The following is a 24,887-nucleotide window of genomic DNA, read 5'->3' as shown; positions in this document are numbered from 1 at the left end:
AGCAGCACAGGTTAAATAAATTTGTATAAATTTATATTTATATAAATTAAATCAACTGAAACATAATATGAGGGTATGTAACACCAAAGTTATAGTTAAATTTCTAAATAAAAGTTACTAGCTCTCTCCTATTTGAACTTAAGCCCACAAAATCATTTTTCTCCTATAACCTCTTAAAGGCATTATTAAATTTCAACTACAAAGCTTGAGAAAAGTGCAGCAATGACTTCTGCCCAGGCAGTCTAGGCTAACTTGTATATTTCTACTGATTTTCTGTCTACTCGCTCGGTCAGTTACTGAGGGAGTGGTGCTGAAGTCTTCAGCTGTAATTGTGGATTTATCTATTTTCCCCCAATTCTGTCAGTTGCTGCTTTGTAAATCTTGAAGCTCTTTTATGAGGGACATAAATATTTGAGTTCACTATGCCTTCTTGATAAACTTAGCTCTTTTATCATTAAGAAGTGACCCTCTTTATCCCAGGTAAAATTCTTTGCTCTAAAACTTATTTTCTCTGATAGTAATACAACCACTACAGTTTTCTTTTGACTAATGTTAACATGATTGTTTTCTATCCTTTTATTGTAAAACTCTTTGGTTGTTATTTAAAGTGAGTTTCTTGCAGGTAACATGCAATTGGATACTGTTTATTCATCTAATCTGAGAATCTCTGCATTTAGTGGGGGTTTTTTAGACATTTACACTTAATGTGATTATGGATGTGTTGAGTTTCATTTTACTCTCATGCTTTTTTTTCATTTGTACCATTTTTTCTTTGATATTTCCTCCTCTTTTCTGGCCTCTTTGGGGATTAACTGGATAGTATTTTATATCTTTTATTTGTTGACTTATTAGGTATAGCTCTTTTTGTGCATTTAATGGTTGATTTATGTTTTATCCTTGATACCACTTTGATTTCTCATTTTATTTGCTTTATTTTTCTCTCACTCAATATGTGTACATATTTAAATTTAGAAATGTAGTTTCTATTCACTTACATATTACATAAATATTTTATATTTATATACTATGAGTAATTATTTGAGTGTTTTGAGGTATAGTCATTTATAATATTATACTAATTTCAGGTGTATAATATAATGATTTAATATTTTGATAGATTGTACTCCATTTATAGTTATTATAAAATATTGACAATATTCTCTGTGTTGTACAATATATCCTTGTAGCTTATTTATTCTATACCCAGTAGTTTGTACCTTCTAACTCCCTACCCGTGTTTTGCACCCCCTTCCCTTTCTCCAATGGTAACCAGTAGTTTAGTCTCTGTATCTGTGAATCTGTCTAGTTTTGTTGTATTCACTAGTTTGTTTTATTTTTTAGATAGCACATATAAGTGATATCAAAAGATATGTCTTTCTCTAACTTATTTCACTAGCATAATACCTTCTAGTCCATCCATATTGCCGCAAGTGGCAAAATTTCTTTCTTTTTTATGGCTGAATAATCTTCCATTGTATACATTTACACCACTTCTTACCCAGTCATCTGCTGTTGGGCACTAGGGTTGCTTCCATACCTTGGCTATTGTAAATAAAGCTGCTATGGACATTGAGGTGCATGTATCTTTTTGAATTAGTGTTGTTGTTGTTTTTTAGTTCAGATATATTCCCCAGAATGGAATTGCTTATTTTTGAATTTTAAATTTTATATTTAAAGACAAACATTCTGGGGGCTCATCTTCCTTGTGCAGGACCCCTGAGCTGAGGAGCCTGATGTGGGGCTCGGAGCCCTTGCTCCTTGGGGGCAGCCTCAGCAATCGTAGTTACTCTCTTGTCTGTGGGTTGCCCGCCTTGGGGTGCAGGACTTGACTCCAGCATTACTCTGCCCCTCCTGCCCATCTCATTGTGGCTCTTTCTTTGTATCTTTGGCTGTAGAAGATCTTTTCTGGTAGGTTCTGGTCTTTTTCATCAATAGTTGTTCTGTAAATAATTGTAATTTCGGGGTGCCCATGATGGAGGTGAGCTCAGGGTCCTTCTCCTCTGCCATCTTAGGAACTTCAACCCACATATAATTATTTTTGAACCAGTTGAGAATGAACTGCACACATGAGGCCTATGTAACTAAAAAGCCAGTACTCTTTGTGCATAAATGACCCGACTCCCATTATTGGGGCACTGGGGTCGTCTGAAAGGGCTAGAGGAGCAACCCGAGCTCATCCCTCTCCAGTCCCTCTCCGTGATTCCACTTTAGTAGCTTGAAGCCAGCTGTTGGGAGGATCCTCAACCCGTAAATGGATTAGGATTAGCCTTGTAAACACTCCATGAATCTTCCTTCACCCTCCCACTCTTAACGCCACAACAATAAATTATCCAATTCATTGTATCCCCTGATTTGGTATTAGACATTGCAGCAACTAAACAAGGAAAGAAGGTTAAAAAGGAAAAAAAAGGCAGGTCTTAATTTTCTACCAGTCGGCTTTCTCATGCTTTTCTTTCCAATTTGATTCAGCAACATCTGATTCAGTTCACAGCAACTATAAATGAGTACTCAGAGTACAACCTTTCTTTTCTTACCAACTCCAGAAGGAGCCGCTGTTGAAGTCTTCCTGTGGACGGGCTATGACTCCTGCAGCCCCCACTGTTGCTCTCTTGTGATAAGCCGTCCAGTGTGAATCATTCTTTGGTTTAAAAAGGTAGAAAGGACTCCATCAAAAATGCGCATCTTTTTGCCTAATGGTGTTGCACTTAGAAAGTTGCTTCTTCTGCTTAATATTTTTAAAATTTTTGTTCAACTAGAGAAGAAAATGTAATCAATCACTTACCATGTTTGTGTGTGCATAATATTAAAAGCCCAGTAACCCCAAAGACTCAATTTTGTGGTGAGAATGTCTATTTTTTATTAGTTGTGGTGAAATACATGTCAGATGAAATTTACCATTTTAACCAATTTTCAGTGTGCTGGCCAGTGGTGTTAAGCGTGTTCACCTTGTGCACATAATCGCCAGAAACTTATCATCTTGCAAAACTGAAGCTTTGTGCCCTTTAAGCTGTTCCCCACTTACACTTTCTGCTCTTCTTGGCAACCATTCTACTTCCTTTCTCTATGAATTTGACTACTATCGGGTCCTCAGATAAATGATATCATACATTATATATCTTGTTGTGATTGGTTTAAAACCCAAAGCACAATGTCCTCAAGGTTCATCCATGTTGTTGCCTGTGCCAGAATTTCCTTTCTTTTACAAGACTGAATAATATTCCACTGTGTACATGTACCATATTTTGTTTTTCCATTCATTCATACATGGACACCGGAGTTGCTTCCACTTTTTGGCTATTGTGAATAATGCTGCTATGAACATGGGTGTGCATATGTTATATTTTTTAATTAACCTAAGAGATTGACTTAGTAATGGCACAGACTCCAAATTCTTAAACTTAAATAAATTTTCAAGTTGAAATAGTGAAGCTGGCTCTTTTTTACCTTTCCCCTTCTCTGATCTGGGACATTTCACATATGTCTGGGAAAAAGATTTCCATTTCAGAAAACCCAGAATTCCAAAAGCTATGAATTTCAGTGTCATCACAAAAGCTATACATACTAAAATAAACAAGGATCCTTTTTTCTCCCCTCATTATCTAAGACCAAATCTTCAGCTTTTTGTCTAGATTTATCCATGCATTATCCCATCAGAATTGTCTACTGTCTTATAATGATTTGAACAATAGATGAAATCTCTTTTTTCTTATTCTGGAATCACAGTTACTCTGAAAACTGGACTCCTTTGCATCATACTTTATTGTGAGTAAAATTATGCTCAGTTTTGGTTTTTTTTTACATTTTTTATTGATTCATAATCATTTTACAGTGTTGTGTCAAATTCCAGTGTTCAGCACAATTTTTCAGTCATTCATGGACATATACACACTCATTGTCACATTTTTTTCTCTGTGATTTATCATAACATTTTGTGTATATTTCCCTGTGCTATACAGTGTAATCTTGTTTATCTATTCTACAATTTTGAGTCTAACCCTTCCCACCCTCTACCCCCCCCGGTAACCACAAGTCTGTATTCTCTGTCCATGAGTCTATTTCTGTCCTGTATTTATGCTTTGTTTTTGTTTGTTTTTGTTTTTTAGATTCCAAATATGAGCGATCTCATATGGTATTTTTCTTTCTCTTTCTGGCTTACTTCACTTAGAATGACATTCTCTAGGATCATCCATGTTGCTGCAAATGGCATTATGTTGTTGGTTTTTATGGCTGAGTAGTATTCCATTGTATAAATATACCACTGCTTCTTTATCCAGTCACCTGTTGATGGACATTTAGGTTGTTTCCATGTTTTGGCTATTGTAAATACTGCTGCTATGAACATTGGGGTGCAGGTGTCATCCTGAAGTAGATTTCCTTCTGGGTACAAGCCCAGGAGTGGGATTCCTGGGTCATATGGTAAGTTTATTCCTAGTCTTTTGAGGAATCTACACACTGTTTTCCATAGTGGCTGCACCAAACTGCATTCCAACCAGAAGTGTAGGAGGGTTCCCCTTTCTCCACAGCCTCTCCAGCATTTGTCATTTTTGGATTTTTGAATGACGGCCATTCTGACTGGTGTGAGGTGATACCTCATTGTAGTTTTGATTTGCATTTCTCTGATAATTAGTGATATTGAACATTTTTTCATGTGCTTTTTGATCATTTGTATGTCTTCCTTGGAGAGTTGCTTGTTTAGGTCTTCTGCCCATTTTTGGATTGGGTTGTTTATTTTTTCCTTATTGAGTTGTATGAGCTGCTTATATATTTTGGAGATCAAGCCTTCATCGGTTTCACTTGCAAAAATTTTCTCCCATTCCAAAGGTTTTCTTCTTGTTTTATTTCTGGTTTCCTTTGCTCTGCAGAAGCTTGTAAGTTTCATTAGGTCCCATTTGTTTATTCTTGCTTTTATTTCTTCTAGGAGAAAATTTTTGAAATGTATGTCAGATAATGTTTTGCCTATGTTTTCCTCTAGGAGGTTTACTGTCTCTTGTCTTATGTTTAAGTCTTTAATCCATTTTGAGTTGATTTTTGTATAAGGTATAATGGTGTGTTCTAGCTTCATTGTTTTACATGCTGCTGTCCAGTTTTCCCAACACCATTTGCTGAAGAGACTGTCTTTATTCCATTGTATATTCTTGCCTCCTTTGTCAAAGATGAGTTGACCAAAAGTTTGTGGGTTCATTTCTGGGCTCTCTATTCTGTTCCATTGGTCTATATGTCTGTTTTGGTACCAATACCATGCTGTCTTCATGACTGTATCTCTATAGTATTGTCTGAAGTCTGGGAGAGTTATTCCTCCAGCCTCTTTCTTTCTCTTCAGTAATGCTTTAGCAATTCTAGGTCTTTGATGGTTCCATATAAATTTTATTATGACTTGTTCTAGTTCTGTGAAATATGTCCTGGGTAATTGGATAGGGATTGCATTAAATCTGAAGATTGCTGTGGGCAGTGTTATCATTTTGACAATATTGATTCTTCCAATCCAAGAGAATGGAATATCTTTCCATTTTTTAAAGTCTTCTTTAATTTCCTTCATCAATGGTTTATAGTTTTCTGTGTATAATTCTTTCGCCTCCTTGGTTAGATTTATTCCCAGATATTTTATTACTTTGGGTGCTATTTTAAAGGGGATTGTTTCTTTACTTTCTTTTTCTGTTGATTTATCGTTAATGTAAAGAAAGGCAACTGATTTTTGAACATTAATTTTGTAACCTGCTACCTTGCTGAATTCTTCGATCAGCTCTAGTAGCTTTTTTGTGGACCTTTTAGGGTTTTCTATATATAGTAACATGTCGTCAGCATATAATGACAATTTTACCGCTTCTTTTCCAATTTGGATCCCTTTTATTTCTTTCTCTTGCCTGATTGCTGTGGCTAGGACTTCCAGGACTATATTGAATAGGAGTGGTGATAGTGGGCATCCTTGTCTTGTCCCAGATTTTAGTGGGAAGCTTTTGAGTTTTTCACCATTGAGAACTTTGCTGGCTATAGGTTTGTCATATATAGCTTTTATTATGTTGAGATATGTTCCCTCTATACCCACTTTGGCGAGAGTTTTTATCATAAATGGGTGTTGAATTTTACCAAATGCTTTTTCTCCATCGATTGAGATGATCATGTGGTTTTTGTCCTTTCTCTTGTTGATGTGATGTATTACATTGATTGATTTGCATATGTTGAACCAGCCTTGTGTCCCTGGGATGAACCCCACTTGGTCATGATGTATAATCTTTTTTATGTGTTGTTGGATTCTATTTGCTAAAATTTTGGTGAGGATTTTGGCGTCTATGTTCATCAGTGATACTGGTCTATAATTCTCTTTTTTTGTAGTGTCTTTGCCTGGTTTTGGTATCAGGGTGATGGTGGCTTCATAGAATGAGCTTGGGAGTATTCCCTCCTTTTCAATCATCTGGAAGAGTTTGAGAAGGACTGGTATGAGTTCTTCTTTGTATGTTTGGTAGAATTCCCCTGTGAAGCCATCCGGTCCTGGACTTTTATTTGTAGGGAGGTTTTTAATTGCTATTTCTATTTCCTTTCTAGTGATCGGATTGTTCAAGTGTTCAGTTTCTTCTTGATTCAGCTTTGGTGGGCAGTATGTTTCCAGAAACTTGTCCATGTCCTCTAGGTTATCCAGTTTGGTTCCATATAGTTTTTCATAATATTCTCGTATGATATTCTGTATTTCTATTTTGTTTGTTGTAATTTCTCCATTTTCCTTTCTTATTTTGCTAATTTGTGCTCTCTCTTTTTTCTTCTTTGTGAGTTTGGCCAGAGGTTTGTCGATTTTATTTACTTTTTCAAAAAACCAGCTTTTGGTTTGGTTGATTTTTTCTATGGTCTTGTTAATCTCTATTGTATTTATGCTCAGTTTTAAAAAAGATTTTCTACTGTAGTTTTGTTTCACACACACACACACACACACACACACACATGCACGCAATTTACATGGTGGAGTTCCAGGGCAATAACCCACAGAAAGCCCTCAATGTAGTTAAATGAATTGTGCTGCCTAACGAGTGAATTTCACAGATCCCTTGTGCCAGTCTTGTCTTCCTTGGTTCTGAGTGTGGTGAGGGTTGTTTTCACTATACAGCAATAGAATTTTCACTCATTCACAGTCATTTTATAAAAATCAAATGCAAACTCATGGTTACCAGAGGGGAAAGGGGGGAGGGAATGATAAATTGGGACGCCAAGATTTCCAGGCACTGAACTATATTCAATGCCTTAAAGTAAACTGTAATGAAAAAGAATATGAAATTGAATATATGTAGGTGTATGTGTGGCTGAAACATGATGCTGTACACTGGAAATTGACACACTGTAACTGACTACACTTCAATTAAAAAATAAATCATTGTCCAGTCATTCTCAACCACACGAGTGAAAACCTGCCCTGTGTCACATCCGGCATGACTGATGTTATTCTCATTTGGCTTTGAAAGTGATTCTCCACATATCTGCCTTCCTTGCAGAAGTGGTTTGCAAGTGTGTTTGTGAATGTATTCATTTCTGAGTCCTAGCTGAGTTGCCAAATGATACCAGATCTCAGTGTGCTGCTCTGTGAGAAAAGCCTCCTCTTTCACTTTATAAAAAAAGCATCAGTAACTGCCAGGGATGATTTAATTGCAATCATTTCCCCTTTGAATCTCTGGACAACTTTCCTGGAGACTCTCTCATAGGGATTTATCTGGCAAACAGATCTGTCTATACGTACTTCAGGGATATGTAATTCAAAACAGATGGACACACTATCCAAAAGAAAGATATACATGCAGATATTTAAATATTTAAACCTGGGTTTTCATGACTTGAGGATAAAAGATTACTTTTTTATATATAGATATATATAACTGAAGTATAGTCAGTTTACAATGTTGTGTCAATTTCTGACGTACAGCCTAATGCTTCAGTCATGTGTGCACATACATACATTCATTTTCATATTCTTTTTCACCACAGGTTACTGCAAGATATTGAATATAGTTCCCTGTGCTGTACAGTATGAACTTGTTGTTTGTGTATTTTATATATAGCAGTTAGTGTCTGCAAATCTCAAACTAACGTCTGGTTTGCATAATGCCTGCAGGAACGAGTCTTAATGCGCATTTTTAATTTTGGGCACCCACCTGCCTGGCAGGCACCGATCCTTTCAGTCCTTTGGTGTTTGCCTTCTGCAAGTTCATGACCTCCTACTGTTGAGGCTTAGATACGAGTGGGTGCTTTTTTCTTCTTTTCTTTCATACAGAGTAAGTAAGTTCCAAAAATGTACACAAATCAATGAGGTCAAACTGTGAGACAAAGATTTATGTTATGGGAACAAAGTGTTAAATTGTATATTTGAGCCGTTAGCCTGACCCACAGTCTGCACGGGGAAGCGCTACAGAAAACAGCAGAGACGCACAGCGAGAAGTGTGCCCGTGACCTTGAACTCCTTCTCCTGGACATTTCTGTGAACTCAGACTCCTGCCCAGAGCTCAGCCCTTGGAGAAAAGACCCTGTTCTCCAGAACAGACTGTGTCTAGACTGCCAAGGTTTATAATCTTCCTCTGTTATGCAATATTAAACATTTCCTGAGCAAAACGTGGTTTATACTCAGTTGCATGTCTCTGGAATAGATCAGTATATTAAATCATGTAATCATTTATATTCAAAAGACCCGTTATTATGAAACAGCTGTTCATCTATCTCTAAGATAAGGGAACTCCAGAAATTCTTAGGGAAGACAGAAGAAAAATATTTTCTTTGTGAAGAAAAAATTTCCATCACAGAAACTGCCAGCTCAGGAAAATTGTGATAAAAATGGCTGATTGCTAATTCAGAACAACAAAAACTAAGAAATAGGAATAACAAAGTCATCAAACGGCACAAATAAAATTAGTAAACTTTTTTTTAGTATATTGTAAAATAAATACAAAAAGAGTAAGAATTCAAGTTCATGTACTGTTACTAATTAAGGTAAATCCTTGAACACTATGCACCAGCTTAATAATTTCCTATAAAAGTATTTGCATGTATTCTTTGTAATCTTTGATCTTGCCACAGTGTGAGTTATTATGCAAATGTAACATTTTCTTTTACGTTTGATTCGTATTTCTTTTTTTCTTTCCATTTCTTTGAACTTTCTCAGTTTCTCTTATTGCTTGTATGGGTCTGATAAATGATTAAATCACTTAAATTCATGGAACGTAAACATTTGCTTAACTATATTCAATTATACTGCCTTTTTTCAAAAGATTTGTTTCTGTGAATCTCAGACAATGTTCCCCATAAGTGTTTCTCTGCTTTTTACCACCTGGATCAATTTTAAAATATCATTTCTTTGAAAAATGTTGAATCTGAACAGTTCGATAGATCAACTTAAATTGCAGTTTCAATATAACTCATTTGATACTTTCAACTTAAATTGTAGTTTTAATACAACTAATTGACTTTAAGACCTTGGGCTAATAGGAAATTGAACTAAAGAACTAGGATTGAAAAGATTTAAATTATATGTATATATAAAGAGAGCACAAAAGATCTGGGTCACTGTTGTGGTTTAGCTCACATATTCATGTTTATATAAAATATTTTTGCTAGTTGTAAACTCCAGTTAAAATCATATACCTTTATTGTGGTCCATGTATTATGTGGACAAGATTTGTATATTTGGTTTTGTGTGTAACTGTGTGCATATTTAAAGACAAGCCTATAACCGTACACCATTATTATTTGAAAAAGTCTGTGAACTATAAAAAGGGAAACTCAATAGTTTGGAAGGAAAATGACCGCCTTCAGTCTGGTTTAAGAAAAGCAGCGCGGAGCAGCCCAGCCTGCTTTGTCGCCCAGTGAGCACAGGCTTGTGTGTGACCAGGATACACTCACTTCACAACAGCAACGGACTTCTTTGTGTTGTTTTTAGCAGAAGAGTGAGAATTCTTAGCAATTACTACCCGCCCCTGTATTCGTTTTGAATGTTCTTATGCTTCCAAAGCCTGGAGTGGTTTCTTGTTTTCAGGTCGATTTCCATAACTTATTTTCATGACTTACATCACAATGACTTTCAGGCCCCAAACTCAGAATAATAGAGAGGTTGGACTTTTTACATGCAAACCATTTTTGAAGATTAGCACATGGCCATGGGAGAGCACCGAGTTTGATTTTCCACCTTCAAAAGGGAGGAAAGCTTGAGTTAGCTGCATGTGTTGCATATTTACTGTGTATTTAATTAGTACACTGCTGTTATGATCATTTTATTAAGTCACAATGTCATATCAAATGAAGGAACTAAATTTTCTCTGCATCTAATATGTTCCTACACGATTCAAAATTTATGTACTTTTCAAGGTAAACGGATGCGTACAGGCGTTCATGTCCAAAGACTGGCTTTGTGACTTAGTTGATATTACAGAGTATGTTGCTTCATGGTTTAAAGATCTGTGTGGGTTGCTGGACTTTGTGACGTATGGTTCACTGGATGAGTTGGAAGGCTCTAGAAATTTGTCAGTGTCTTCACTGTCCATAATCTTGTTTCACCCTCAGGGTAATCAAAAGATTGATTCAATAGTTTAGTGTCATGAGACCTTACAAAAGGATTCTATAACCCTCTGATCTTATGTTGTTTGTTACTATAATAAGTTATCAGAATTGAGTCTTGAAGAATGATGGCTCCACACGGGCTGTGCATGGCTTTGGGGCTGAGGGTGTCTGTGTCATCTCCCTGGGGACACCTTGGAGCCTGCCACCACCATGAGCACCCGGTCAGTGTGGTCTGAGTGCCTGAGTCAGGATTTCCAGCTCCTGAGACAGATGTCTTCACAAAAGCTAACCCAAAATCAACTGAATGAGAATTAATTATAGAGAAAAATGAGATGAGTGAGGAAGAGCTCATGAGATGTTTGTGCTGTGATTGGTCTTGCTATTAAAATTCTGTTTTCTGATGGGTGCCTGAGAAAACCTTTGTCTTTCTTCTTATCTCTGTTTCTCAATGTAGTCAGCTCTGTTTACGTAAAGTGAAATGGAACATTCTTGGAGTGATATCTTACTTCCTATGACCACTTGGAATTCAGGGAAAATACCCTAATATTGGCATAAATACTAAAGATTCTGAGAGGCTTGCAGTGTGACTATAAAGTCTTCACAAGCCTGTCTTTGGAATCTAGAGTCTTTAACCCCTGTTAACATCACTCTGAACTCTAGGGTTCTCAAAACATAATTTGAAAAAACTTCAATAGTATGTATCTATTTCTAGATTTTCAGAAATGCTAATTTTTACATGGATTAGTCCTTAACAAGCTCACTTTAACATTAGAAAAAAAGGATTTAGGGAGAATTTCAGCTTCAACTTCCAATGAATTATGAGAGAATTGCTATAAAGGGTAATCATGTATTACCAGTGGGCTCCAAGCGGTGGCCGGCTAATTCCAACCTGCAGACATGTTACAGTTTGGCTTAAGCAGCTTAAAAGAAACATGGAGTCAGCATTGAAAAATCAGAAGATTCAAAAAAAAAATATTCATTTCTGGCGCTGCCTGACACGGGAGAGCATCTGCCAGTGTTAGAAATGTCTTCCCTCAAGGCCACACTCGGATTTTGCTAAGTCACACTGCCTCTTATAAAAGGGGGGTGTCCTGGGTGGAACCCCTGCTGGTCTCCTTTGCTTCTGTTATCAGCCTGGACCCTAGAAGCATTTGAGTTTACAGTCCCTGATGTTTGTTCCTTTTTTTTAATTGAAGTGTAGTCAATTACAATGTGTCAATTTCTGGTGCACAGCATCATGTCCCAGTCATGCGTATATATACATATATTTATTTCCATAATCTTTTCCATTAAAGGCTATTACAAGATGTTGAGTATAGTTCCTTGAGCTATACAGAAGAAGTTTGGTTTTTTATCTATTTTTATATATAGAAATGGAAGCAACCTAAATGTCCACTGACAGGTTTTTTTCCTAAACATTAATCTCTTTTCAATAAATGGGAAAGATTCAGAACAGAAAAATAAATACAACTAAGCTCATAGCCTTTGTAGAGATAATGAGTCAATAAAAGCAGGGTTTCATCTTTCTGGACAATGAACAGTATTAGACATGTCTTCTATTAAAACAAGTAGCCCACTGCAGTCAATCAGGACTTGCTGGGTAGAAAGAGACCATCACAGCATTGTAAGGAAAAATTAGCAACTCTACCAAGTGTTTAAAAATTCTCTTTATGTCAGCATCATGTCAGAGGCTAAGATGAAAACTGATCCATATTCTTTCTTCACTTAAAAGGCATTTGTGCACAGCTCTGATGAGTCAGAACCTGTGTGCTGGAATACACCTCATGACACTATCCTAAAGGCTCTTGGCTGGTTATAGTTGGAGGCAGATGAGAAGGGAATGCAAGATAATTTAACAGCACAATCTAAATTGTAATCCATCACTTTCAGTGACAAATCACAGAAGTCACCTATAAAATGTTTATAAAAAGTCCAAAGTCAAAAGAAACGGCACAGATTTGTGAATGAGTGTGGAGCTACAATGTTCATGGCTTAAAGCTAATTTGTGATCACTGAACAGAGTTAAGTTTCATCTTTTGACTAATAATATCTTTCCCCAAATAAATTGTAGCAAAGATAATTTGCAAAGAAACATTCTCAGTCATTTCTGTATGCAGATTGGGCTCTGAGAATCCCAGCTACGATTTGACGTATTGATCTTATTCGAATACCATTTTCCTTATTGGAAAACAATTGCTCAGTTTTTATTTTGCTGGTTTTTATTACTCAAAATTTAGTAACTAGACATTAAGATATGAGGGAATCTGTAATAAAAATATGAAAAGATAAGTAAAGAAATATTATGGCATAGAGGTAAAACTGCTTCTAAATAAGATATTTTTTCAAAGCATTTCATGAAAAATCCAGCTACCTTAATCCATTTAGAATAGTTACAGAGCATTTCAAACCTTTTGAGAACCTTAGCTGCAGAAAGATTAGTCAGTACTCTTTCTCATTTTAATCAAACATTTCAGCATGAATTCACTCACCCAATTCTAAGGGCCATTTCCTCTGAAATTATCCATAAATCTTCTGTGTCCTATGGTAGAGAAATGTAAAGTTTAACAACATTTTTAAAAAGCGTTAAAATTAAACTTTGCTGAATTTTTAGTGGAGCCCTAAGTTGAATATGACATCCACAATACTTGGGAAGCTACTGAACACTTGTAAAAAAAATTTGGATGAGACTTTCTGACGTGTGGCTCCATATATATTATTAGTCATTCTAGTTCTTTTATTTCAAGGAAACATTTTTTGACTCTTTCCAAAGCCTTTCATCTTTGGTAAAACTATTTCCTCTATTGTTAATATGCTCCATGACCTTGAGCAAATTGTTTACTTGGCTATAGGCTTTTGATCAACCCCATATATAATTAAGATGATAAGTGTTTGAAATTTACAGAGTCTGAAATTAATTATATATCAAAATTTTGATACCATGCATTTTTTGAGCATTTAATTTTGGAATAATTTTAGATCTGTTGAAAAGCTGCAAAGATAATAGAGAGTTTTGTTTACTTTTCATTCAGCTTTATAGTGTTGATGATCTATTTGTCAAAACTAAGAAATTAACATGTATACAGTATTACTAGTTAAAACTTTGGCTTTGTTTGGGCTTCACCAATGTTTCTGCTGCCTTTTTATTTTTCCTGTCTAATCTAATCTGGGATCTAATCCCCAGATCCCACACTGCATTTAGTGCTCAGGTCTCCATAGCCTCTGTCAACCTGAGACCATTTCTCAGTCTTTCCTTGTCTTCAAGACTCTCCTGGAAATACTCCTTAGTTAATGTCCCTCCTTGGCCGTGTCCAACATTTCTAGGCACAGATGAAGATGTTGCTGGTGGATGTAACCAGTGTCCAGGTTCTTGTCCCATCCCAGAGAGAATTCAGAGACAAGATGTGGAGATTAAGAAAGCAAAGTGAGGATGGAAAACACACTCTCAACGGGAGGTGGGCAGGCTCAGGTGAGCAGCTGCCCTGAGTTTCTTTGAGAAGTTGGTTACATAGAGTGTAAAAATGAATGGACAGAATACTCATTGGGGAGGGAAGGATTTGGGGTCCTATTCCCTCATTTTCATCCCAACTCCAGCTTCCTGAAGGGAGGAAGGATTTTTGTTCTTATTTAGTCTGGATCAGAAGTGTCATGATGTCGGTGCGTGATGGGTGGTTCTAATCTACAAGGCTAATTTTATTGAAATGAGGACATAATAAGCAATAAGCAAGAGGTTACATTCAGACACTGGAGATTCCTGCCTTTTCCCACCTTTCCTTGTCGATTCCAGACCCCTTCCTACCCCAAAGTGTGTGACCGCTTATCAGCCCAGAGGTACCTGCTTGTCTTTCTCTGCCCAGGGACCTCTGGTGTCTGCATGGTGAAGGGTTTCCTGCATTTGGCCGGTGCCCCTCCTTTCTGCCCAATTCCTGCCATTTGGCCTGCGTCCCCTTTTCTCTGTTCATATCTAGCTCTCTGCCTGCTCTCACAGAGGTTTTAGATTCTGAGGAAGAACATCACAGCTGCCCTTCTCACTGCATCCTATCAGAGTGACGTGATATCAATATGACCTTGCACTGGGGGCACTGGCTTTGATCACGGGTTAAGTCGGTGTCTGTTCAGTTTCTTTCCTTCTGTTTTCTCTTTCCATTCTCCCAGAAGCACAGTCTCTAAGTCCAGCCCACACTACAGGGAAGGGGAATGAAGCTGCACCTGCTGAGGGAAGGGCATTGCAGAACTTGTGTTCATATATTAAAACCACACAATATAGAGCAAGTTTGGCGACTACACAAAGACCCTGTTTCTCTTTCAGTTTCCTACCTATGGGTTCTAATGCCTGTCAATGGATCTCACCTGCTGCAAATGCCTCTACAATATTTAATGAGAATTCTTCTGAAGAAAGATTTGCCTCTTCTTCTACACTGCTTTATGCAATGTAGAAACCTCATGGAGATTTACTCTATTTTTTGCATTATAATCTAATATTATCATTATTGCATTGTTCAGCTTTTCCAAATTTTGCCATTGCGAGTCCTCTCCAATTGGCTCCTGGGGCCCTTTGACGTACACATCATGGCTTTTTGCTTTGTGTTTGTGTGTGTTTGTTGCCCCAGAAGGGGAAGAGAAAAGACCTCAGTTCTTGTCATACCCAAAAGATAAGGATTCAGACAGAACATGCAGTGCTGTGTAGTGAAAGATTTTAAAGGATTTATTTAACACCTCCAAGAACGGGAGGCGGGCTGATCCAAGGGCAGAGAGCAGTGGGCTTTGTCTCTCCTCTTACACCCTTGCTTAGAGGTGGTCTCTTGACTGACTGATGGCTCTTGCCCTTGGAGTGCTGAGTCATGCTTGTCCCCTTTTGCACGTGTCCTTACCCACGATGCACACAGAGAAACCCAAGGGGGTGCCTCGACCACAATGCTGATTATTTCACAACAAGCACTGAGTCATGTCTGGTTAGACCCTTGTTGCTACTGCACAGTCATGGCTTTCGGGTTCTATCCAGTTTCTTGCTGGCACTCATTTTGAGGAAATAAAATCCCTTTATGCTGAAGGCGGGCACACCAACATCTAATGGACCAGCCTCCCTCTCCTCCACCTTACCTGTCAGGTGCCTCCCACTAATCTAACTACCTAACATGTTCACTTGCATACTTTGTATCTGATGGACTGCAGGATAATGTTCATCTTGTAGTTTCACTGCCTCCACCCTAGGACCAGCCCTGCCTCCATGGAGCCCTATTAGTTTCCTAGGACTTCTATTCCTAGCACGTTACCACAAGCTGGGAGGCTTCAAAACAGTAGAAATGACTTTCTCACAGTTGGGAGGCCAGAAGTCTGAAGTCAAGGTGTGAGCAAGGTTGTGTCCCTGTCTGTTCTGTGCCTGTGCCTGTCTCCCAGCCCTGGTGGCTGCTGGTGACCTGGCTCTCTTTGGTTTGGTGTCATCACAGAAACCTCCTCCTTGCATGTCTCTCCATGTCTTCCCCTGTTTTGCTAAGGATGCCAGTTATTGGATCTAGGGTGCACCCTAATCCAGTATGACCTCATCTTAAATAATGACGTCGGCAAGAACCCTACTTCCAAATAAGGTCATATTCTGAGGTTCTGGGTGGACATGAAATTTGGAAGGACGCTAGTCACCTCACCACCATTTTAGAAACCAAGATCTGGGCACTGCACTTTAAAATGAAAAATCAGTGTGTGTATGTCTATGTATAATATACACATAATATATGTCATCATTATATAATTATTTGTAAATAAAATGTGATATTTATAAGATGTTACAACCTACTTGATGGGTGCATTGCCTTTTTCCTTTGTTTTACCCTGTATTTCCAAGTCAAGTATCTTCCTTAGTTATATCACTTAAGATATATTTAATCTCTGCACTTTGAATATGTATCTTTCAAAATAGCTTTGCAGAAATCAAATCTTATTGAGAGAGATGATTAGACAGGCTTCCTGATTCAGGCTGGTTATCAACAAAGGGAAGAAGGTGCCAGGCTGTTGAAAAACAGGACCTTTTCTATTCCCCTGCAGCCGGCACCTCAATTCCAAGGACACAACCACATACCGAGACATTTGATGTTCTACAACTGCAGTGTCATTCCCGAGGACCTACCCAAGTATCTCTTTTTTTGTTCTCTTTCTGGCCAAAGTTTCTGTTTTAGGGCTGAGCTCTGTGAGAGAAAAGAGCAAGTAATAGATGTTTGAGGGGGAGGGTACAGCTCAGTGGTAGAGTGTATGCTTAGCATGCGCGAGGTCACAGGTTCAATCCGCAGTCCCTCCATTCAACAAATAAATAAATAATCATGTATATTCGAATCCATATCCAAAATTATAATGATACATTCACAGACATAACGTTACTTTATTGTTTTCATATTTATGTAAATGACACTATGATATACATATTCCTTTTTGATTTTCTTTTAGTCTTTCATTTTTCAAGATTTATATTACTAAATACAGAGTGTTTTAGTAGCTACACATTTACAATGTCATGGATATAAGAAAATGTAGAATAATTGAAAATTCATTTCTCTATTACCCCAAATGTAGGTTGTTTTGTTTTTCAATATTAAAATCATTCCTTAATCGGTATCTTTGCACAAAGAATTACTGATCCTTCATGTATGTGGATGACTCTCGAGGATATTGCTAAACGCCATGTTCTCCAAAATAGTTATTCTTATATATGTATGCTTACTAGCAATGTAAGCAAGGTTCTGCTTCTCCAAGTCTGTGCCTAGTTGACATTATCATATATATAATGTTCTTTTACATATCTATACCATATGTTTATATTTTTACCATTGATAGATGTGAAATTGTATCTCACTGCCTTAATGAATATTTTATGAAAAAGATTATGGAAATGAATATATGTATATTCATATATGACTGAAGAATTGTGCGATGCACCAGAAATTGACACAACATTGTAAACTGACTATTACTCAATAAAAAAAATAAAAATAAAAAAAGAAATAATTTCCTTAATTTCTAATAATCTCGAGCTTGGAAAATACGGGGATAATTTTGGTCATCCCAATTCTCCTTCTGTAATTTGTCTGTTCAAATCCTTGGTTGATTTTAGTTATGCTTTGTTTTTATTTTTAGAAACTGTTAATGCATTCAGATACTAAATCTTGTCTAGTCATATGTAATGCTAACATAATTTTGCAGTTCACAGCTTCTGTTTTATCTTCTTTTATTATCCAGAGATTCCAGATTTCCACGTAGTGAATTAAATTGTGCTTCTCACTTGTGGGTGGATGTGTGTGGCAGACTGTGTGTTTGCGTTTGATGTACACATAATTATTTTAAAAATTCTTCTTTTCCTCAAGTTATATATTCTTTTAAATTATGTTTCTTCTATCTAGATTCTATTTTTGCATAATACAAGGTAAATACTCTTTTATATTTTGTTTTTCCATTTGGACATCCAATGTTTCCAACATCACGTATTAAATAAGCCATCATCTCTCTAGCAATTATGGTTGAAAACCACTACTTCTGGTACCTTCTGTATCAACATGTATGTGTGGTTTGCTTCTGGGCCACCTTTTCAGTTCCATTTCTCAACTGTCTATCCTCATGCCAGAACTATAATATCTTTTTTTAATCTCTTATTTTTAATTTTGGGGGGAGGGAGGTAAGTAGGTTTATTTCTTTATTTACTTTTAGAGGAGGTACTGGGGATTGAACCCAGGGCCTTGTGCATTCTAGGCATGCGCTCCAACACTGAGCTATACCCTGTCCTCCTTATAGTATCTTAACTTTAATCTATTTTGCCACTTTTTAAGTCAAGTCTTCCATTTTTGCTCTTCTATGAGTGCAGTATAACACACTGGTTTATCATGTAATATTTGAAGGTAACACACCAGGGTTCAAATCTCAGTTTTAGCCTCATTTGCCAACATGCCATCGGCAAGTTACTTAGGTTTCCCATGTTTCGGTTTCTCATCTGCAAAATAAAAACATTATTGGTTCCTATATCATAGTGTTCTTTCAAAAGTTAAATATCCTTCTTCACCCAAAGCATTAGAATTGTTCCTAGAAAATAGTAAATGCGTAATAATTAGTCAGGATTCAAAATTGTCTTGATTCTTCTCGGTGTTATACTCTGTACATTTTAAAGCCAGCATTTCAAATAGTTTAGTAAACCGTCTCCAGATTCTGAACTGAAATTTCACTGAGCTTATAGAGTAATTTACATTTTCTAGCCGATTCTCTGAAATCGCTTTGTTTGGACAGCATTAACTCCTAACCCTAAATTATGACAGATATACATTGTTAGTCCTGATGAGCAATATTTTATGAAGGTGTATTGTAAAACTTCATGACTATAAAAGGATTTTAGAAACTGGGGGATTTTTAAGGATAGAGGAATAGCAGAATCAATTAGCCCCTTGTGTTACAAATGGGAACGCGAGGGTCACACTTGCTCTGTGTGTCCCGAGGCCTGGAGCAGGTCTGAGGCCCAGTGACTGACGTGTGGCTATCTGCATGCACTAGAAATTTCTTTATCCAAAAAAGCTTTGCCATTATTGGTCATTAAAAATAACAAGACACTAATGCTAAAACTCTACTGAACGTTACTTAGTGCATTTTTGATGGCTCTAACTACACTTAAATATTTTAAAGTGGTCCAGGTCAATAGGACCATAAATTGATGTTCTGGAGAATATTTAATCATTTCAGCTGCAAAACAAATAATAGCATAAGAATCAGCTTTTACTGTGTGGATTTTGGCTCAAGTCATAGCCCTCCTTTTTTCTTTTTCCTCCAAAGCCTATTAACCACTTACCCACTCTGTAAACATCTGGGGGCTGGGCACATCCTGGCCAGCTCTGGTTTGGGGCTGATGCAGTCTCAGACACGCCAGGCTCTGGGCTCGGCGAGTCCGTCCAGATGACGGCCTGGGGAGGAGAGTGTGCTGGTCATGTTACTCTTAAGAGCATCTATTTCATCAGTCACACCCACCTGATGGTAAAAACCGTATTTGACTGCAATGCATCTTTCGAATCCTGCTTCACTGTCACCTCCTCTGTGAAGCTGTGTCCAACATCCACCAGAGGAAAAGGAGAAAATGTTTTTGTAAATAGCGCCTTCTTTCAAGAAAAAAATAATATAACTATTTCATAATTGGATACAAGGCTGGCTACCAGATGATTTCTTCACAAATTTACTACACCTAAATTTTATTTGTATCTTTTTAAAAATTAAAGTTTAATCCATTAAATGTGCAAAACAAAAAAAGAAAATCTACTTGGCACACTTTCAGACTTGATCTATTTGTGTTAATTTTTGTGTATAGTGTAAGGTAATGGTCCAGTTTCATTGTTTTGCATATGGCTGTCCAGTTTTTCCAACCAGTGTGGAAGAGATTCTTTCAGAAGATTTCGGTGTTCTTGAATTGGCAAAGACTTGTTTTGTGTCTTATTGTATAATCCACCCTGGAGAACGATCTGTGTGCTCCTGGGAAGAATGTGCGTTCTGGTGCTGCTGGATGAAATGCTCTGTCTGTGTCCGTTTGGTCTAATATATGTTTCAGTTTACATATTTTCTTGTTGATTTTCTGTCTGGGTGACCTACCGTTTACCAACATTGGTGTATTGAAACCCCCTATTATTATTGCATTATTGTCTATTTCTCTCTTCACATCTTTTAGTATTTTCTTAATAAATTTAGGTGGTCCAAAACAAATTCATGATGATGATTATGCTTTTGGTATTGTTGCTTGTGAGCCACAAATAAATATCCTGGTGATTAGGTTTAAAAGAGGAAAATTTCTACTTATTTCCTCAGGTAGTTTTGCTGGGTTTCAAGCAGGCAGAGTCTTAATTCACTTTCCTGTCTTTAAATCCTTGAATCCTTGAAAAGGATTTTATAGAGGAAAAGAAAATCTGCATTTGTTGTCCGCTCGCTGGTCCATTTTGCAGCAATTCAAAGCAGGATTTGTGATTTCCAGTCCTTTTTGGATGCATTGGCTCAGAGAGCTAGGATTGAAAGGCTTTCCTGCCTCAAAGCCTCTGTTTTCAGTAGCTTGTAACCAAACTAATTAACTGAAATGAAGTGAGTCATGTTTGTTGTCAGTTGAAAAGTGAATCTGGCCCTATGGAAACAAATTCCGTAAAGTTACTTTAGAGGATCAGATTAAAACAATTACATATTTTCATGAAAATGTGTTAGTGGTGTGAGTCAGCCCAGATTCAGCGTCACTTACATCCAAACAAGTAACAACCATCCGAGGACCATGGCGCTTTGCCTGTTTTTTGTTCTCATCAGGAACACGAGTGTGGTCTCATCATGTTACAAAAGAACACTTGATATGTTAGAAACAAAACAAAACAAGCTATTGTTCATTTCTAGGAATATAAGGGCAAAACCAGCAACAGTTATAGGTATATGATTAACAGCCAGTCACGTGGGAATTTGTTTCTTCACTCCTTCCTTACTAGTTAAGTAACATCGAACAGGTTACTTAAGTATTCTGTGCTGTAGAACCAAGAAACAGCACTCAATTCATGGCATTGTTATAAAAAGTGAAGTAAGCCAGGAAAAGAAAGAAAAATACCATATGATATCAGTCATATGTGGAATCTAAAAAAAGAAAGGGAAAAGAAAAGAAAAAAGAAGACATTAATGAACTCATCTACAAAACAGAAAGAGACTCAGACATGGTCAACAGTCTTATGGTTACCAGGGGACAGTGTGTGGGAAGGGATAAATTTGGGAGTTTGAGGTTTGCAAATGTTAACCACTAGGTATAAAAATAGATTAAAAACAATATTAAATATCTTGTGACAACCTTTAATGAAAATGAATATATGTAAATACATGCATGACTGCGACATGATGCTGTGCACCAGAAACTGACAGTTCATAATTGACTATACCTCAATAAAAAAAAAAATAATAAATAAAAAATTTTAAACTCAAGTGGGATGAGAACCAGCTTCTAGATTTGACAAGGATGTATGGTATCAGTAAAACAGAGCATAAGCTCTGAATGTACAAAGCACAGAATTTTTGCTTATGACAGGTTAAATGAAGGCATCTGAAACTCAACTTTTCCAAAAGGAAACTGACCTGTGTTCTGTAACACGTGCCCATCCTAAGTCGGAATGTCCTCTTGGTCTGCCCCACCTCTTCCCAGCCTGTTTCACCACATGGACAGGTGATGAGCAGAGATGAATCTGCTGTCACTTCAAGATCACCCTCTCCACACAGCACAAAGTCCGATATCCTTGGCACCATATATAAAAACTTGGACACATTCTACTATTCTAAATATTTAAATAATATTGAATCTTTAAACAATACACTCTTCTGGTCAGTCATCTTCAAAAGAACATGGCAACAGTCATTTTTCCCTTCTGTCTTATATCTTGTGAGGGATTATGTGGCATTTTGTTAAGAGCAGAGATCTGTTTAGGACCCATCCTCCCAGGACGCTTGGTTAGAGGAACCTGACCACCCCCACTGTGCTCTTAAGTAACTTGAATATTTGTGTCAGGAAGGCCTTGAAAACATGAATAATGGGGGCAATGGGTCCAACAGGCATTGAAAGTGATGCTGTCTAAGTACTTGTGGGGAGATCTTCTGCATGAGTTTCCCAAACTATTAGGAAAGAGAAATCAGAGCCTCATTTGCTCAGCAGTTGCATTTCTTGAATGAACATAAATAAAATAGCAATTTAGTTTTATGCAATCATGTCTGTGAACTTAATGCGTGCCAGCTCACAAGAGAGGAATGCACTCAGTGGACTGTCACATCAGCTCTTTGCATAAAAAGACCAGATGCTAGATGGTGGTGAACTTACCAAGAGGATGCACTGTGTGAAACTGGTCCAGGGGGACCCCACGAGCTTTTCTGTGAACTGTTACTTGAAAGTCTATTATGCTTTTTTTTTTAACCTTCTAATGCAAAGGAATCTGCCGACAAATTTAAATTTAATTTAGAATAAATAAATCTGCAAAAATAATTACAGTGCTGCATCTTTTGTAATAAACAAAGGGCCTCTTCATTATTTCCAAAATGACTAACATTATTTCTGATAACTAAGTTTCTTATAAGTAATTAACTCCTTCAGTAAAATTTAAGTCAGTGTTGATGGTTTATTTTCTACTTATTTTAAGGAAGTCAGTGATGTCTCATTTTTATTTTGATTTCTTTAGGGTTTTATCAGGTACTTTATGAAATATACTAGCTATGTTTTAGCCCCAGCATGCACACTTTTAAGCTAGAAAAGTTCTTGGGTTGAATTGTAATAGTAGTAATTAACTCATTCATGTAAAATAGCAATTTTTATTATGGGAGGTAATAAGAAAAAATCCTAGCTCGGCGATAAGTGGTGACAGTTTCCATTCTTTCTTGTTAGTTTCTCTTTAGAGCAACTGTTAGAATTTCAGTTTTAATCACAAAATATTGATGTGTTTATTAAATAGATAATGATTATTTCAACCATATTAACTAAGTTAGATAAGTGAAAAATGCAGTAGATGTCTAAAAACATAGAATTTTGATTTCAAATTGCAGACTGGAAATCTGAAGCACAGGTCAGGGAACTTTTCTTGTAAGAAGCCAGGTAGCAAACATCGTAGGCTTTGCAGGTGGTGAGGTCTTTGCCGAAGCTATTCAACTCCGTTGCAGTGAAACATCCAGAGGCAGAACATAAACCAACAGCTGTAGCCGTGTTCCATCAAATTTGCAAAACAGGCAGCAGACTGGATTTGATCCACGGACCAAAACTGGCTGACCTCTGAACTCAAGTGTTCAGAAACCCATGCCTACATTGTGACCAAAATGTCCCTGAGGTAACAGTGTTGTTTTGGATCTCAGAGTTTGGCATCTAAACCTGGGTTTGACTCCCAACCCACCCTTTCCCAGCTCTATGACGTTTGACAAGTTACTTTGTGTTTCAAATTCTTCAACTGCAAATGGAAATAAAACCTATTTTGTGAAAAAATATTGAAGAATTCAGTTTGGTGCAGCCATTGTGGAAAACAGTATGGAGATTCCTCAAAAGACTAAATATAGACTTACCATAAGACCCAGCAATTCCACTCCTGGGCATATATCCAGAAGAAACCCTAATTCAAAAAGACACCTTCACCCCAATGTTCATAGCAGCACTATTTACAGTAGCCAAGACATGGAAACAGCCTAAATGTCCATCAACAGATGGCTGGGCAAAGAAGTTGTGGAATGTTTATACAATGAAATATTACTCAGATATAAAAAAGAACATAAAGCCATTTGCAGCAACATGGATGTTCCTGAAGAGTGTCATTTTAAGTGAAGTAAGCCAGAAAGAGAAAGAAAAATACCATATGATATCACTCATATATGGAATCTAAAAAAAAAGAAGACAAATGAACTTAGATATAAAACAGAAACAGATTCACAGACATAGAATATAAAGTTGTGGTTGCCAGAGGAGAAGGGGATGGGAAGGGACAAACTGGGAGTTCAATACTAACAGGTATATATAGAATAGATAAACAAGTTTATACTGTGTAGCACAGAGAAATATATTCAAGATATTGTAGTAGTAGCTCATGGTGAAAAAGAATATGAAAATGAATGTATGTATATTCATGTATGACTGAAAAATTGTGCTGCACACCAGAAATAGACACTACATTGTAAATTGACTGTAACTCAATAAAAAAAATTCAAAAAAAATTGGAGATAATGACCCAGATAATTCATGTAAAGTGCTTAGCAGAGTGTATTTGGACACATGAAAAGCAGTTAATATACCTTAGCAGTGTTCTCACTTTTCTCTAAGATTATAGAAATACTATATAATATAATATAATATATACACTGTATGATTATCATTCTTCTCTCCCTAATATTATATATTACATAATTCATAAGTCATGCCATTTATGCAGTTCAACCTGACACAGATATTATTTAATTAGGAACAATTTTGTTTTTGAAATTTTTATTGCCCAATAACTTTTGGTGTTTTTTCCCCTTTAGTTTTGTATGTATGTTACTTACAATATCTAAAACAGCTCTGTATTGCTTTAATTGAACACACTTTCATTTAGTCAGTCAATTTGGGGGATAAAGTTAGGAATAGGCAAAATAGGAAATGCTAAACCTAGACACTTTAGAATTAAAGAAAACTGGATAATCTGCTGTATTTAATTAAGCTGGATTCACATTAAACTAAGTGATTCCAAAGGTTTTCACATGTTAACCACCAGTTATATGTAACAGCAACATTAGGAAGAAATAAATTTGGTCTTGAAAACAAGGCAAATGAAATACATGCCTTTCATGTTTCAACTCGTACAAATTGGTAAAATCTAGACTTCATAAAATAAAAATACAATCAACATTTA

This window comes from Vicugna pacos, unplaced genomic scaffold, assembly GCF_048564905.1.
Source record: "Vicugna pacos unplaced genomic scaffold, VicPac4 scaffold_20, whole genome shotgun sequence".
NCBI classification, from domain to species: Eukaryota; Metazoa; Chordata; class Mammalia; order Artiodactyla; family Camelidae; genus Vicugna; species Vicugna pacos.
This window is presented reverse-complemented; position numbering follows the sequence as displayed.